A 17,534-nucleotide genomic window follows, 5' to 3' on the forward strand; every position below is an offset into this window, starting at 1 on the left:
CCAGAGACGCAAAAAGAATTGGAGGAGCGGTTTCACGCAATGGATAGTGTGTAGCAACGGAATGGATAGTGTGTAGCACAGAAAGTTTCCTGCTGCCACGTTTCACGTCCGCTTGAGCCTTATGTCACTGCAACACGGAGGAGGACATCGACTGTGTTACTGCGACACCACGGGCAGCAGACATCATCTTCCTATCAGTGTGACGTCACTAATCGCACTGCATCGAGATAAATTTCACTTTTTGGCAGATGAACGCATCATCGTTTAATTGTTCTGATAAACCATTGTAAACATTTTGTATGAGTCTTACTGCTGGCCATTAAAATAGCTACACCACGAAGATGACGTGCTACAGACGCGAAATTTAAGCGACAGGAAGGAGATGCTGTGATATGCAAATGATTAGATTTTCAGAATTCACACAAGGTTGGCGCCGGTGGCGACACCTAAAACTTGCTGACATGAGGAAAGTTTCCAACCAGTTTCTCATACGCAAACAGCAGTTGAATGGCGTTGCCTGGTGAAACGTTGTTGTGATGCCTCGTGTAAGGAGGAGAAATGCGCACCATCACGTTTCCGACTTTGATACAGGTCGGATTGTAGCCTATCGCGATTGCTCGCATTGGTCGAGATCCGATGACTGTTAGCAGAATATAGAATCGGTGGGTTCAGGAGGGTAAAACGGAACGCCGTACTGGATCACAACGGCCTCGTATCACTAGCAGTCGAGATGACAGGCATCTTATCCGGAGGGCTGTAACGGATCGTGCAGCCACATCTCGATCCCTGAGTCTACAGATGGGGACGTTTGCAAGACAACAACCATCTGCACGAACAGTTCGACGACGTTTGCAGCAGCAAGGACTATCAGCTCGGAGACCATGGCTGCGGTTACCCTTGACGCTGCATCACAGACGGGAGCGCCTGTGATGGTGTACTCAGTGACGAACCTGGGTCCACAAATGGCAAAACGTAATTTTTTCGGATGAATCCAGGTTCTGTTTACAGTATCATGATGCTCGCATCCGTGTTTGGCGTCAACGCGGTGAACGCACATTGGAAGCGTGTATTCATCAGCGCCATACTGGCGTATCACCCGGCGTGATGGTATGGGGTGCCATTGGTTACACGTCTCGGTCACCTGTTATTCGCATTGACGGCACTTTCAACAGTGGACGTTACATTTCAGATGTGTTACGAGCCGTGGCTCTACCCTTCATTCGATCCCTGCGAAACCCTAGCAGGATAATGCACGACCGCATGTTGCAGGTCCTGTACGGGCCTTTCTGGATACAGAAAATGTTCGACTGCTGCCCTGACCAGCACATTCTCCAGATCTCTCAATTGAAAACGTCTGGTCAATGGTGGCCGACCAACTGGCTCGTCACAATACGCCAGTCACTACTCTTGATGAACTGTGAAATCATGTTGAAGCTGCATGGGCAGCTGTACCTGTACACGCCATCCAAGCTCTGTTTGTCTCAATGCCCAGGCGTATCAAGGCCGTTATTACGGCCAGAGGTGGTTGTTCTGGGTACTGATTTCTCAGGATCTATGCACCCAAATTGCGTGAAAATGTAATCGCATGTCAGTTCTAGTATAATATATTTGACCAACGAATACCCGTTTATCATCTGCATTTCTTATATATATATATATATATATATATATATATATATATATATATATATATATATATATGTGTGTGTGTGTGTGTGTGTGAGAGAGAGAGAGAGAGAGAGAGAGAGAGAGAGAGAGAGAGAGAGTGTGTTCTCTGTGTGATGAATATGATTGGATGTACCTTTTAAAATCTAACATACTTAAATTATAACATATCAAATATTTGAGACTGGCTAAATGAATAATGTCTGAAAATAACAATAAACAAAAAATGGGGATCGGTAAAAGTAGAACAAGGATGATGTAATGTCGGTGAATGATATTAGACAGTGCCATGAGAATTACACAGACATCAAAAAAAGTTTTGCTTCACCTCGGTTCGGAGGGTACCGGAACTTCCACAGAAAATTAGAATGGAGATCAACATAAACATCACTTCTGCCCTTTTATTGGTCATGAAAACCACACATTGCATGTTGTACCACCATACTGCGAAACGTTCAGAGGTGGAGGTCCAGAATGCCGTACACACCGGTACCTCTAATACCCAGTGAGACGTTCTATTTCACTGATGTATGCCTGTACTCGTCGTGACGTACTATCCACAAGGCACTGTTGGTCCAGACTGTCCCACTCCTCAACGGCGAATCGACGTAGATCGCTCAGAGTCGTTGGTGGGTCACGTCGTCCATAAACAGCTCTTTTCAATGTATCCCAGGCATGTCGATAGGGTTCATGTCTGGAGAACATGCTGGCCACCCTACTCGAGCGATGTCGTTATCCTGAAGGAAGTCATTCACAAGATGGGGACGCGAATTGTCGTCCATGAAGACGAATGCCTCGCCAGTATGCTGCCGATATGGTTGCATCATCGGTCGGAGGATGGAATTCACGTACCGTACAGCCGTTACGGCGTCTTCCAAGACCACCAACGGCGTCCATCGGCCCCTCATAATACCACCCCGAAACAGCAGGGGACCTCCAACTTGCTGCACTCGCCGGACAGTGTCTAAGGCTTTAAACCTGACCGGGTTGCCTTCAAACACGTATCCGACGATCGCCTGGTTAAGGGATTTGCGACACTCATCGGTGAAGAGAACGTGCAGCCAGTGCTGAGCGGTCCATTCGCCATGTTGTTGACTGATCTTGTAATTTTCAATTGGAGGCACAGTGAAATCTCTATTATTACCGGTTACCACAGATGATTAATTCTTCATGTCAGAATGTGTGTCTGTTTTGCTATTTTTATTTCCCAATCTATAAATTGCTTTTGTTGTCCTGGTTTCTTTGAAGCCAATAATAAAGGTCTACACTGTCTAAGATATTACATGGTGTGTCTGTTCTATGTACGTCGCTCGGATAAATTTTAGACCATTCCAGAAAGCATTTGTTCTTTCCGAACCGCTATGGACTAATGTGAATACTGATGAGCTTTGAATATTATGCAAGTATCCTTGGGGCTGTTCTAATGGTTTTTTATATTACCTTCTTATTGCTGCAACAACTTTTTTAAAATATTTGTAGTTGGTTTGTTAAATCTTTTGGTTAACTTATTAAAAAGCAGTTAACTTTTATGGTGTTGGGTTAGAGTTCAGAGTAATTAATTCTACCCTGAGACTTACGAGGGCTGTCCAGAAAGTAAGTTCCGATCTGTCGTGAAATGGAAACCACTGGGCAAACCCGGTAAAGCTTTGCACAGATGTGTTGGGAAGTGTCTCTAGTATGCCCGTCGATCGTGTCGCGTCGCTCTTTTCAGTTTTGAATGAACAGTGAGCACGTAAAGACGCGTATCGAATAGCGTCTCCCGCCAAGTATGACGGCCTGGTTAGAGATTTCGCCTGTGTCATGCAGCCCACATAACTGTCGAGCAGTTCCTTCGTCGTGCCAATTCTCGGCCGCACACTGCAGGGGCAATGGAGACGCTCCTGCAACGTTTCCGACCAGAAGTATTTGATCACCCACAATACAGTCCGCAATTGGCTCCCCCTGAGTCTCATCTCTGCTCACAATAACCGCTGGCTATGAAGACAAATTTTTTCCACAGACAACGAGCTGCAGACCAGTGCAGAAAGCACAGGCGGCTGCTTTCTATGACGATGATATTGGAAAGTTGATAACACACTACGAGAAAACTCAAAGTTGGAAAGGCGAATATATAGAGAAGTAGGAGGAAGGTGTCCCTAACTGCTCCAAATGAAACGTTTCTGGTTTTCACTGTGGTTTCCATTTGGCGACCGATAGGAACTTACTTTCTGGACGCCGGCCGCGGTGGTCTAGCGGTTCTAGGCGCTCAGTCCGGAACCGCTCGACCGCTACGGTCGCAGGTTCGAATCCTGCCTCGGGCATGGATGTGTGTAATGTCCTTAGGTTAGATAGGTTTAAGTAGTTCTAATTTCTAGGGGACTTATGGCCACAGATGTTGAGTCCCATAGTGCTCCGAGCCATTTGAACCATTTTTACTTTCTGGACAACCCTCGTATCTATTTGATGCACAGCTGTGTGTTGAAATTCCGCCTAATTAAAATTATCTGTGCTGGGTGGAGATGTCGTTAGTAAGTCTCTTGTCCCCCATTACTCGTGCATGCTACGCTGGGTCGGGCCCCGCTTACTTACGCCCCGTCGGCTTGCTTAGCCGGGGTCTTCCCGTCATCTGGTGTGCGTATGCTCAGCAGCCCTCGCCGGTGTCTGTCTATCGCGCTGTTTCCTCCAACTGCTTACTGTCGCTGTTCAAGTGAAGTTTATAAAAATGGCTCTGAGCACTATGGGACTCAACTGCTGAGGTCATTAGTCCCCTAGAACTTAGAACTAGTTAAACCTAACTAACCTAAGGACATCACAAACATCCATGCCCGAGGCAGGATTCGAACCTGCGACCGTAGCGGTCTTGCGGTTCCAGACTGCAGCGCCTTTAACCGCACGGCCACTTCGGCCGGCCTGAAGTTTATACTTGGAATAATTCTCGATTTGTATCCGTTAGCTTGTGACCTTCACCTTAAGCAAATATTGACCTGTGTTGGAATGCCAACATATACCTTAATCTGTTGTAACTTAATTATTCTTCTGTTATAGAAAAAAAAGTGTTTAATCTTCAATTGATGTGTGTTCCTCAGCTTAAAACTGTCATGCCTAGATACTGGAGCTAAATTGTTTTTCATTGTTTCAAGTGTGGTTCCAGCGTTTTTTTTAATCAATCATGTATAAATCATGTTTTATTTTCACCATTCACATTAAAGCGTCTTTTAACGTTCTATGCCCGCGTTCCACCATTCAATTGCTTTTTGCGTCATATAATGATGGTGGCTACCGCAGAGGTTGGCCAATTCTGAGAACAGCGTCAATTCGAATTGTCGTCCCTGGCCTGTGGTGACATGTAAAGGGCAGTCGAAACGTGTGATACACAACAAAAGAAATACCCATGCCACCGTTTCCGATGAAGTGTCCGATACTGGAACCGCCTCCGCCCATCTGGTGAAGCGGTACACTGCAGTGAGGAGGTAATGCTAACCTTGGCCATCTGATGATCTAAGCACGTTTTTGCCCAACTAAGGCAGTCCTTTATATTGGGCCACACAAATCAGTCTGCCATCAGTTTGACGCTGGCATTTATTCCCGGATGAGCCAGCCCATGGATGCTATCAAACAATTGCCCTCGCAATTTCTTAGGTACAGAGGGTCTCGGTTTTCCCCGTGATACGTCGCACCAAACTCGCAAACGTTCACCAGCAGGTTGTATTTGCCACAGATGCACTGTCGCAACGGAATTCGGCGAGTTGTTGGTCTGTCTCTTGTGCAGCAGTCAACAGCCTGAAAGACTGATTCCAACCGAGACAGGAAATTCGCCAGGATGTTCTCAGCTCCTTTTATACGCTGCAGGTCTGTCGTGAATTGGGCGATGAATTCAAGTTGTCTAAATTGTCTTGGTGAACAGCCATCCTTGTTCCTACTGAAGGCGGAAGTAATCGGCTTGTGGTCTGTGAAAAGCGTGAAAGACCTGGCTTCCACTTGTGGCCGGAAATGCCTGACAGCTTCATAAATTGCCAGCAATTCCCTATCCTAAGCTCTCCACGTAACTTATGACGACATAAGCTTACGGTAGAAGACGCCCGGGAGACGCCAGTGGCCTTCGACATGCTGGTGCAGAGCTGCACCAATGGCTTGCTGGCTAGCATCCACCACAACTGCCAGTCGCACCTGACGAACTGGGTGGACAACACGATTGCCTGACGTAGACAAATCTTCGTCTTATCGAATTTCCTACTGTTAAGAAACTTAACTATTTTTTTCACATTCATCAGTGACATTTTGTCCAAAAAATTTGTGCAAATGTCCCCGTTCACATTGTATATCAACAACAACACACTGTATATTTCTCAAACACGTTGGGACTGTGGTCTCGATGAGTGCTTGAAAGAGTTCTGGTATCACTCCAATGCTGCTGTATCTTCTCAGTATGTGTTTTTACCTCCTCTGCCAGTACTTCTGTTTCATTAAATTTCTCATACGATCACAATCATCTTTCCTGAATGTTGTTGTTGTTGTTGTGGTCTTCAGTCCTGAGACTGGTTTGATGCAGCTCTCCATGCTACTCTATCCTGTGCAAGCTTCTTCATCTCCCAGTAACTACTGCGACCCACATCCCTCTGAATCTGTTTAGTGTATTCATCTCTTGGTCCCCCTCTACGATTTTTACGCTCCACACTTCCCTCCAATACTAAATGGGTGATCCCTTGATGCCTCAGAACATGTCCTACCAACCGATCCCTTCTTCTAGTCAAGTTGTGCCACAAACTTCTCCCCAATCCTATTCAATACCTCCTCATTAGTTATGTGATCTACCCATATAATCTTCAGCATTCTTCTGTAGCACCACATTTCGAAAGCTTTTATTCTCTTCTTGTCCAAACTAGTTATCGTCCATGTTTCACTTCCATACATGGCTACACTCCATACAAATACTTTCAGAAACGACTTCCTGACTCTTAAATCTATACTCGATGTTAACAAATTTCTCTTCTTCAGAAACGCTTTCCTTGCCATTGCCAGTCTTCATTTTATATCCTCTCTACTTCGACCATCATCAGTTATTTTGCTCCCCAAATAGCAAAACTCCTTCACTACTTTAAGTGTCTCATTTCCTAATCTAATACTCTTAGCATCACCCGACTTAATTCGACTACATTCCATTATCCTCGTTTTGCTTTTGTTGATGTTCATCTTATATCCTCCTTTCAAGACACTATCCATTCCGTTCAAGTGCTCTTACAAGTCCTTTGCTTTCTCTGACAGAATTACAATGTCATCGGTGAACCTCAAGGTTTTTATTTCTTCTCCATGGATTTTAATACCTACTCCGAACTTTTATTTTGTTTCCTTCATTGCTTGCTCAATATACAGATTGAATAACATTGGGGAGAGGCTACAACCCTGTCTCACTCCCTTCCCAACCACTGCTTCCCTTTCATGCCCCTCGACTCTTATAACTGCCATCTGGTTTCTGTACAAATTGTAAATAGCCTTTCGCTCCCTGTATTTTACCCCTGCCGCCTTCAGAATTTGAAAGAGAGTATTCCAGTCACCATTGTCAAAAGCTTTCTCTAAGTCTACAAATGCTAGAAATGTAGGTTTGCCTTTTCTTAATCTAGCTTCTAAGATAAGTCGTAGGGTTAGTATTGCCTCACGTGCTCCAATATTTCTACGGAATCGGAACTGATCTTCCCCGAGGTCGGCTTCTACCAGTTTTTCCATTCGTCTGCAAAGAATTCACGTTAGTATTTTGCATCCGTGACTTATTAAACTGGTAGTTCGGTAATTTTCACATCTATCAGCACCTGCTTTCTTTGGGACTTAGAAAAAGCTTTTTACAATGTTCACTGGAATACTCTCAAATTCTGAAAGTGGCAGGGATAAAATACAGGGAAAGAAAGGCTATTTACAATTTTTACAGAAACCAAATGGCAGTTATAAGAGTCGAGGGGCATGAAAGGGAAGCAGTGGTTGGGAAGGGAGTGAGACAGGGTTGTAGCCTCTCCCCAATGTTATTCAATCTGTATATTGAGCAAGCAATGAAGGAAACAAAATAAAAGTTCGGAGTAGGTATTAAAATCCATGGAGAAGAAATAAAAACCTTGAGGTTCACCGATGACATTGTAATTCTGTCAGAGAAAGCAAAGGACTTGTAAGAGCACTTGAACGGAATGGATAGTGTCTTGAAAGGAGGATATAAGATGAACATCAACAAAAGCAAAACGAGGATAATGGAATGTAGTCGAATTAAGTCGGGTGATGCTAAGAGTATTAGATTAGGAAATGAGACACTTAAAGTAGTGAAGGAGTTTTGCTATTTGGGGAGCAAAATAACAGATGATGGTCGATGTAGAGAGGATATAAAATGTATACTGGCAATGGCAAGGAAAGCGTTTCTGAAGAAGAGAAATTTGTTAACATCGAGTATAGATTTAAGTGTCAGGAGGTCATTTCTGAAAGTATTTGTATGGAGTGTAGCCATGTATGGAAGTGTAACATGGACGATAAATAGTTTGGACAAGAAGAGAATAAAAGCTTTCGAAATGTGGTGCTACAGAAGAATGCTGAAGATTATATGGGTAGATCACATAACTAATGAGGAGATATTGAATAGGATTGGGGAGAAGAGGAGTTTGTGGCAGAACCTGACTAGAAGAAGGGATCGATTGGTAGGACATGTTCTGAGGCATCAAGGGATCACCAATTTAGCATTGGAGGGCAGCGTGGAGGGTAAAAATCGGAGAGGGGTACCAAGAGATGAATACACTAAGCAGATTCAGAAGGATGTAGGTTGCAGTAGGTACTGGGAGAAGAAGAAGCTTGCACAGGATAGCGTAGCATGGAGAGCTGCATCAAACCAGTCTCAGGACTGAAGACCACAACAAACTTTAAGTTCCCACATTTCTGTTTTTTTGTTGTTGTTGTTTCTTTTTTAAAGTTGCAGTGCCTGCATAGAGTTTGTGCAGTGTAGTGCATCGTGGTGTACAAGTGAGCAAGCTGTACAGTGATTACATTTAGATGTACTATCTTTGACTTTGTGTTTATTCTTTGTTTTGCGTATTTACGACATTGTTGAATTTGGATGTTTATAGTGTGTTCTCAAATTGCATTGTGTGATCACGCCAAACAGTAAATGTTGCTTCAAAGTTCATTTCACACCTGTCACAACATTTTTGGTGGCCCCGACGTGATTTTCGATGGCAATTAATGTCGTAACAATGCCGTGTCGCACCGAACGTCAAACACGAACCAACCACGTCACGCATCGCCCGTGTAGGCCTACTATATTGCAGTACCAAAGAAACTGGTATAGGCATGCGTATTCAAATGCAGATATGTAAACATCAGAATACGGCGCTGCGGTCGGCAATGTCTATATAAGACAACAAATGTCTGGCAAAGTTGTTAAATCGTTTACTGCGGCTACCAAACTCCCCAGACATGAACATTATTGAGCATATGTGGGATGCCTTGCAACGTGCTGTTCAGAAGAGATCTCCACCCTACTTCTGACGTTGGTCGAGTCCATGCCACGTCGTTTTGCGGCACTTCTGCCTGCTCGCGAGGACCCTACACTATATTAGGCAGTTTCTTTGGCTATTAAGCATAATTAAAGTGCAGCTACTCAGAGAGGTCCACTGTTGGCATTAATTGTCTTACGGCAGCAAAACGTGGCAGATATTGAAATGCGTCAACACGGAACCTATATACTCAGAAAAAAAAGCAGTCTCAAATTTGGCGACCAGGTGCAAATCTGGCGGTTAACTGCAAGATAGACGTATAGAAATGTTTCCATATGGAATGGATGAAGAAGGGGACGCAGGCAGAAAGGTCCAATAAGTGAGAAATGCGTAATGTTGACTTCTGAGAATGTACGTCTGAACCACATCAATGTATGGGTGGTGAATCATGTTTCAGATGTGGTTCTACGGAAGAAATTTCAAAACTGGGTGGACTGTTAAGATAAACAATGAGGACGTTCTCTGGAGAATCGGCGAGGAAAGGAATATACAATATGTGACTAAAAGTGTCTGGACACCCCTAAAAACATACGTTTTTCGTATTAGGTACACTGTGCTGCCACCTACTGCCAGGTACTCCATATCAGCGACCTCAGAAGTCATTTGACATCGTGAGATAGCAGAATGGGGCGCTCTGCGGAACTCACGGACTTCGAACGTGGTCAGGTGATTGGGTGTCACTTGTGTCGTACATCTGCACGCGAGATTTCCACACTCCTAAACATCCCTAGGTCCATTGTTTCAGATGTGATAGTGAAGTGGAAACGTGAAGAGGCACGTACAGCATAAAAGCCTACAGGCCGACCTCGTCTGTTGACTGACAGAGACCGCCGACAGTTGAAGAGGGTTGTACTGTGTAATAGGCAGACATCTATCCAGACCATCACACAGGAATTCCAAACTGCATCAGGATCCACTGCAAGTACTTATACAGTTAGGCAGGAGATGAGAAAATCTTGTTTTCATGGGCGAGCGGCTGCTCTTAAGCCACACACAACGCCAGCAAACGCCAATCGACGCCTCCCTTGGTGTAAGGATCGTAAACATTGGGCGATTGAACAGTGGGAAAACGTTGTGTGGAGTGACGAATCACCGTACAGAATGTGGTGACCAGACGGCAGGGTGTGGGTATGGCGAATGCCTGGTGAACGTCATCTGCCAATGTGTGTAGCGCCATCAATGAAATTCGGAGGCGGTGATGTTATGGTGTTGCCGTGTTTTTCATGGAGGAGGCTTGTACCCGTTGCTGTTTTGCATGGCACTATGACAGCACAGGCCTACATTGACGTCTTGAGCACCTTCTTGCTTCCCACTGTTGAAGAGCAATGCGGGGATGGCGGTTGCGTCTTTCAACACGATCGAGCACCTTTTCATAATGGACGGCTTGTGGCGGAGTGGTTACACGACAATAACATCCCTGTAAGGGACTGGCCTGCCCAGAGTCCTGACCTGAATCCTATAGAACACGTTTGGGATGTTTAGGAACGCCGATTTCGTGCCAGGCCTCACCGACCGACATCGATACCTCTCCTCAGTGCAGCACTCCTTGAAGAATGGGCTGCCATTTCCCAAAAAACCTTCCAGCACTGATTGAACGTATGCCTGCGAGAATGGAAGTTATCATCAAGGCTAAGGGTGGGCCAATACCATACTGAATTCCAGCATTACCGATCAAGGGCGCCACGAACTTGTAAGTCATTTTCAGCCAGGTGTCCGGACACTTTCGTTCGCATAGTGTACGGAGAACACTGACAAGAATAAAGCACAGGATGACAGGACTTCTGTTAAGGCATCATGATTAACTTCCATGGAAGTAGAAGGAGCTGTAGAGGGTAAAAACTGTAAATGAAGACAGAGATTCAAATATATCAAGCAAATAATTGAGGACATAGTGAGCAATTGCTGCTCTGAGATGAAAGGATTGGCACAGGAGAGAATTTGTGGCGGGCTGCATCAAACCAGTTAGAATATTGATGACTCAAAAAGTATACTCCTCACAAACAAGTCCTGATGTCACCGTCCTGTCTGCGCTTCTTTTACTGTTTTTTTTCAGATTTTTTATCAAATTCTGTAGGTTTATTTTCTTTTGTTTACCTTCCATATTTAACTCTGCTTTCATTAATGCACACCCCGAATTCTCTGCTTCTCTCTTCATGAACACGGTCACGTTTTTGATTTTAGCGTCGACTTTCGAGCAAATTATTAATTTTCTTGTGCCAGCATTCCACAGCATTGGCGGTATAATGGCTCCGCCCTTAGCAGAGCGCGGACTTTGTTATTTTCCAACCACCTGTCTACGGAGCAGTCGAAAAGCTGAGATAGCTTGGCGATATCCAGTGTTTGTGACTATATCTCGAGCCAGCCATCGCAACCATCTTCAGGTCGAAGGAACGCCAGAGCAGCACACAAGCGAATTTGCAGTCTTAAGTCTTGTACTTTCTTCCAAAGAGATTTCTTCACATGGGAATGGCAGGTATGCAGTTCAACCGATGGGACCAGAACCTTTCAGCGCACAAATCGGAGCTGATTCGAAATCAACCGTGACATTTTTAGGATTCCATTCTGGTACATTATCGATAACATTGCAGAAAGGGCGGACACATGTCTCTTCTCTTTTGTTTCGTAAGAATGCAAGGGCCACCAGATGGGTATTTGCTTCATACTTTGAACTTTCGATGTCTGCGTGAATTGCGTATATTTGAGAAAACTGCTTGCTATGGTATTTGAAGGTCCCAACCAGAAAAGAGTCTTGTTTACTCTTTACAGCCTCTTTTTCTGCTGTTCCACTAAAAGCAATGAGCCTTTATGCAAACCAGCTACCGTCATTCATAGTTAGTACCACTGTTTGAAGCTCAACTTCTTGTCGTGTTTCTGGTTCTTTCTGATATCCATGTTATTTGCCCTCGTGGTTGTATAATGTCCTCTTCGCTGCTTCCTATTCTGTTATTCCAATAACGAAATTATACCTTCGATTGTGCAAATCGCCTGACTCTTCGCCATATTTTAGAAATCGGCATCTCTTCCTCCTCTGTTACATTCTAGGCCTTCATAGGGGCCACATGGCTTACTGTGGATGGTCGTTGACACTCCCCTTTCGAACCTATGAGGGGCGTTCAATAAATAATGGGGCACATTCTTTTCTGAAAGAAGATTGGTTTTATTCAGGATTTCAGTATACCATGTTATCTTTTGTATCGTCGTTGCCAGTGTAGAGTCTTGTACCAGAGGAAGCAAGAGAGAGGATGTTGTTTGGTGGCAGGTATCCTCTTTTAACAACACAACTGCAGACATGTATTAACAGGGTTCTTTATTCACAAGAACAAGAAGCTACCTGTCATTAAGCTATTCCATGGGTTGTGGTACAAGCTCTCCCATAATAGTCAACATTAGCCTCACTGCTGGTGAAGGACAGTGACTGAGACTGTAACTCACCAACTCTCTGACTGACTGACTGCGCCCTCTGGTCTACGGCGACGATCTAAATACTTGCAGTTGAGAGGGCGTTGGTGTCGCGTCGGTTGCGAGTCTGTCTTTGGCCTCTCTCCTGATAGATGCGCTTGCTCCAGTGCCTAGTATCGATCGTCTCGCAACCTCTTTGCCGACCGTGAGGCGTAGCGCAGTATAACGATCCTGCCTTGGAGGTAGTTAAGTGGGAGATGTGTTTCAGAGCTGGATAGTGACAGATGGTGATGCGAGACTCGACGCACATGTAGTTTATGTATCAGCCGATAGAGGACAGTATTGGATAGGGGACTGATTTAGTTTCGATTGTGCCCAGTAGAGTGCACTAAAGTAATAGAATGTTTTTCATAAACTGTTCTAGTATTTTCATAAAGTGTTATTATGTCTTTTTGTTTATGTTCTAACATTCTGCATGGTGTCCGTTTGTTCTATATCGTGTCTCCCTACCACTTTCGCGCAGTGACGCTCTGAGCGTGTTTTTTAGGGAATTGACTAGTTTGAACCTGGGACCTGTGCTGGTAAGGAGACGTCAGACCACACATGACATGTAGAATTCAGAAGAGTTCAGTGAGACTGGCGATGATATAACCAAATACTTAATGATTTCAGCGTCAGCTCCACTGCACTCCCTGTAAAAGAATCTTACCACTAACTAAATTTAGTGGAAGGGGTTCAAGGCTTTCCTATTTTTAGTTAGCTGGTAAAATAAGGTCGAGAAAGCAGTTACGTTTACCATTGGAAATTTTATTCTACTCACAAAACATTGTTTATAAATTGCACTATTGATAAAAGGAAATGTTTTAATACAGGATGGTAAAAACCAACTGCGTTCAACAAAAATGTGAACGAATATTCCCTGAATGGGTTTCCAAGTTCTACAATGGATCGAAGGATGACCTATGCCATATCACATCTATAATCTAGGTTTAAATTAAGTTTCACAAAAGAGAAAACTATCAAAATGGTCTACAGTGACCCTCAATTATCTTTAATTACTTATCTAACTTGTCGTAAATTACAGTGGCTGATGTGGCTTCTCAATAACTATATAACAGAAAAATCATCGCGTTTCAGATTTTTACTTCAAGTGGCAAATGTGAACACCATGAGCTTTAATTGACGATCAACACTAGTATTACGCAGAAAAGGGGTGTAACAGATGAGACTTCTGCAGTTCTGAGTGAAGCTTTATGCACTGTTATGCGGCATCACGTGCGTTCATTACCTTGTCGGTGTTCGTCAGGGGGCGGCGGACAGCACAGCTCCGCTCACCTCGCCGTCTCGGAAGCAACTCCTGTCCTAACTTCTCCTTACTACAATTTACCGAAGTTGGTTAAAAAAAACTATCTGGCTGTGTTTTCATCTGACGAATCAGGGTCTCAATGTTAACCTTAAGCTCCGCCTACAAAATTCTGTCTATCCAATGAGAAACGTTATACTCTTCATGGTGGGGCAATGTTTTTAAAGTTTTGCAACGCAACAGAGACGCGAAAAAGTCTCACGCTAAAACTTGCAGCTGGTGTGGTGCTTTTAGCGTTATCGTAAGATCTATACTGTTCTTCTGAAGGGCTCTAGCTTTTAACATTGGCTGGGGGGTGGTCCTGACGTAACAGAGACGCGGAAAAGTCTCACGCTAAAACTTGCTGGTGGTGTGGTCCTAGCAGTTAGCTGGCGACGTGGGTGTCCGTCCGTCCCTTATCGTAGGGCCTTCCAGCTTAACACGGTTCTGCTCTCGGCTTCTGTTCTCGTTTCTCCCCTCGGAACTGCGTCTGCCTCACGGTGGGAAGGTACGACATGCATTTAAGCATTCTTGTGTTAGTCTGTGGTATTTCATTTGCTCACTCGTCACTCGTATTACTTTGGTTAATTTAATGTCACGATTTATTCGGAGCTATGTGACATACTACTGGATTTGCTTATCATGTCAAGGTTTTCATGGAAGGTGTTGGATTTGCCTGACACCTTACAATGTAAAATGTTATAAATGTGTTTTAGCAGTATGAATGATGCGTGAGTGTGGATTAATGTTTATATGAAGATAATTGTTTAACGAGTTATGTAGTAGGATTCAGTGTGGTAACATTTCGAAGAAGTATGGATATGAACAAAGGGGATTTTTGTAGAATAGATTTGTAAAGTAAGTTTATGGTAAAGGGAAAGCTAATTCAGGTATAAATAACAATAGTAAATAACTTTATGAATAAACAAAACTTCAGCATATTAGATAATTACGTCGGTAAAAGGTGCAGTCGTTAGGTTTACTATTTTGCCATTGGTTATTGATGAAAAGCGCGGACTGACGCGGGAGAATGTTGTTTTGCTATTGGCTGTTGAGTAAACTGACCAATGGTAAAGCAATATTCTTCGCGCGCTTTTCTCTGGTGGTACAGAAGACAGAGTATTCTAGTAAGGTCGAAGCCTAGCCATGAAAGAGATCGGACGTATGCGGTAGTAGTTTCGATGGAAACGATAAGTTGCCGGATCTAGCAGTGTTTCATACATCAAAAGTGTTGGAAAGTGACGGCATAATTATTCCGATGTGTGTGTAGAAATTTCGGAATTTTTAAGTGAATTTTGTGACGAGAAGCCGGCCGCGGTGGCCGCGCGGTTCTGGCGCTGCAGTCCGGAACCGCGGGACTGCTACGGTCGCAGGTTCGAATCCTGCCTCGGGCATGGATGTGTGTGATGTCCTTAGGTTAGTTAGGTTTAAGTAGTTCTAAGTTCTAGGAGACTTATGACCTAAGATGTTGAGTCCCATAGTTCTCAGAGCCATTTTTTGTGACGAGAAAAGACATATATTCCGCGTGGCGTATTGAGCAGGTCGGTGGCTAAAATCTGTGACTGCATTTGGTACCGACAGACTTAATATTTGGCGAGCGTTCTCAATCAAAAACAATTAGAATTTTTTGTAGCTATTACGTTTTCGGGAAATGCAACACCATAAACTTGCTAACGTGAGTGACAGGGATTGTGAGTGACTGTGTTAAGACTAGCACGGGCTTGGCAGTGATACTTGTTCACCTAAGTTTCAGAATATATTAATTGAGGACAAAATTTCCAACCTTTCATTTCGTGTTCCTCCCGAAACGTAGATTAGTGACTTTAATTGCAGCCTGGTTCACGTCGAGGTACAGTAGGTTTCACTCAGCTTTCCTACTGATGATCTGCTGAGACAATGTTCGCAAGTAGGTGCAGGTGCGTCGTAAAGGGACGGAAAGAACCGCGCCGCCGCAACCGGTGTGCAGGCGACAGTTTACGCCAGCACATTAGCCTCACTCTTTTGGCTACAAACCCCTGTTCTGCAACATAATCTCGCTTCCGTGCGACGGCCTGTATGCCCGCATGGTACCACTCTACTGCGTCAAAGTCTTGCTGCATCAATAACCTCCCCATCATCTGTATTCTGCTTCTCGCAGAGTGCATCCTTCATTGGGCCAAATGGATGGAAGTCGGAAGGTGCGAGACCCAGTTTGTGGAGTGGATGAGGAAGAACAGTCTAATGAAGTTTTGAGAGCTCCTCTCGGGGAGTGCAGGCTCGTGCGAGGAGAAGGAGGTGCTGGTTTGCATTTTTGTGGCGACAAGCATGCTGAAATCGTTTCTTCAATTTTCTGTGCGCAGCACAATACGCACAATACACTTCCGAGTTGATCATTCCACAATGAGTGAGGATATCAAACAGAACAACCAAATTCCCAGATGACCGTCGCCATGACTTTGTCGCCTGAAGGTGCAGCTTTGGACGTTTTCTTGAGAGGAGAGGTTGTGTGATGCCACTCCTTGATTTGCCGTTTTGCTTCCGATTCTAACAAGGGAACCTCCCCATCGCACCCCCCTCAGATTTAGTTATAAGTTGGCACAGTGGATAGGCCTTGAAAAACTGAACACAGATCAATCGAGAAAACAGGAAGAAGTGTGGAACTATGAAAAAAATTAGTAAAATATACAAACTGAGTAGTCCATGTGCAAGATAAGCAACATCAAGGCAATTGCGAGCTCAGGAGAGCCGTGGTCCCGTGGTTAGCGTGAGTAGCTGCGAAGCGAGAGGTGCTTGGTTCAGATCTTCCCTCGAGTGAAAATTTTACTTTCTTTATTTTCGCAAAGTTATGATCTGTCCGTTCGTTCCTTGACGTCTCTGTTCACTGTAATAAGTTTAGTGTCTGTGTTTTGCGACCGCACCGCAAAACCGTGCGATTAGTAGACGAAAGGACGTGCCTCTCCAATGGGAACCGAAAACATATGATCGCAAGGTCATAGGTCAACCGATTCCTCCACAGGAAAACACGTCTGATATATTCTATACGACACTGGTGACGGCATGTGCGCCACATGACAGGAATATGTTGTCGACCCACCTAACTTGTACATGGGTAAAAAGATTCTTCTACCTTGCCCCATTTAGGTTTTCTTGTGGATGTGATAATCACTCGCAAAAAAGTGATGAAAACATAAGAGTTTGTCACATAAACTGAAAATAAAAAATTAAACTTTTCACTCGAGGGAAGACTTGAACCTAGGACCTCCCGTTCCGCAGCTGCTCTCGCTAACCACAGGAGCACGGCGCTCCTAGACTCCCACTGTCCTTGATGTTGCCTATCTTCGCATGGACTACTCAGTTTGTATATTTTACTAATTTTTTTCATAGTTCCACACAACTTCTTCCTGTTTTCTCGATTGATCTGTGTTCAGTTTTTCAAGGCCTATCCACTGTGCCAACTTATAACTAAATCTGAGGGGGGTGCGATGGGGAGGTTCCCTTGTAAGTGATGGCCCCATGTTTCATCGCCTGTGACGAAGTTGGATAAAAAAATTGTCACGATCGGCCTTGTGATGCGCAAGGACTTCCGCACAAACGTTCTTTGTAGTCTTCTGTGAGGCGGCGAGGAATCCAGCGAGCACCCACCGTTGAGC

Source organism: Schistocerca americana, chromosome 9 (assembly GCF_021461395.2).
Source record: "Schistocerca americana isolate TAMUIC-IGC-003095 chromosome 9, iqSchAmer2.1, whole genome shotgun sequence".
NCBI lineage: Eukaryota > Metazoa > Arthropoda > Insecta > Orthoptera > Acrididae > Schistocerca > Schistocerca americana.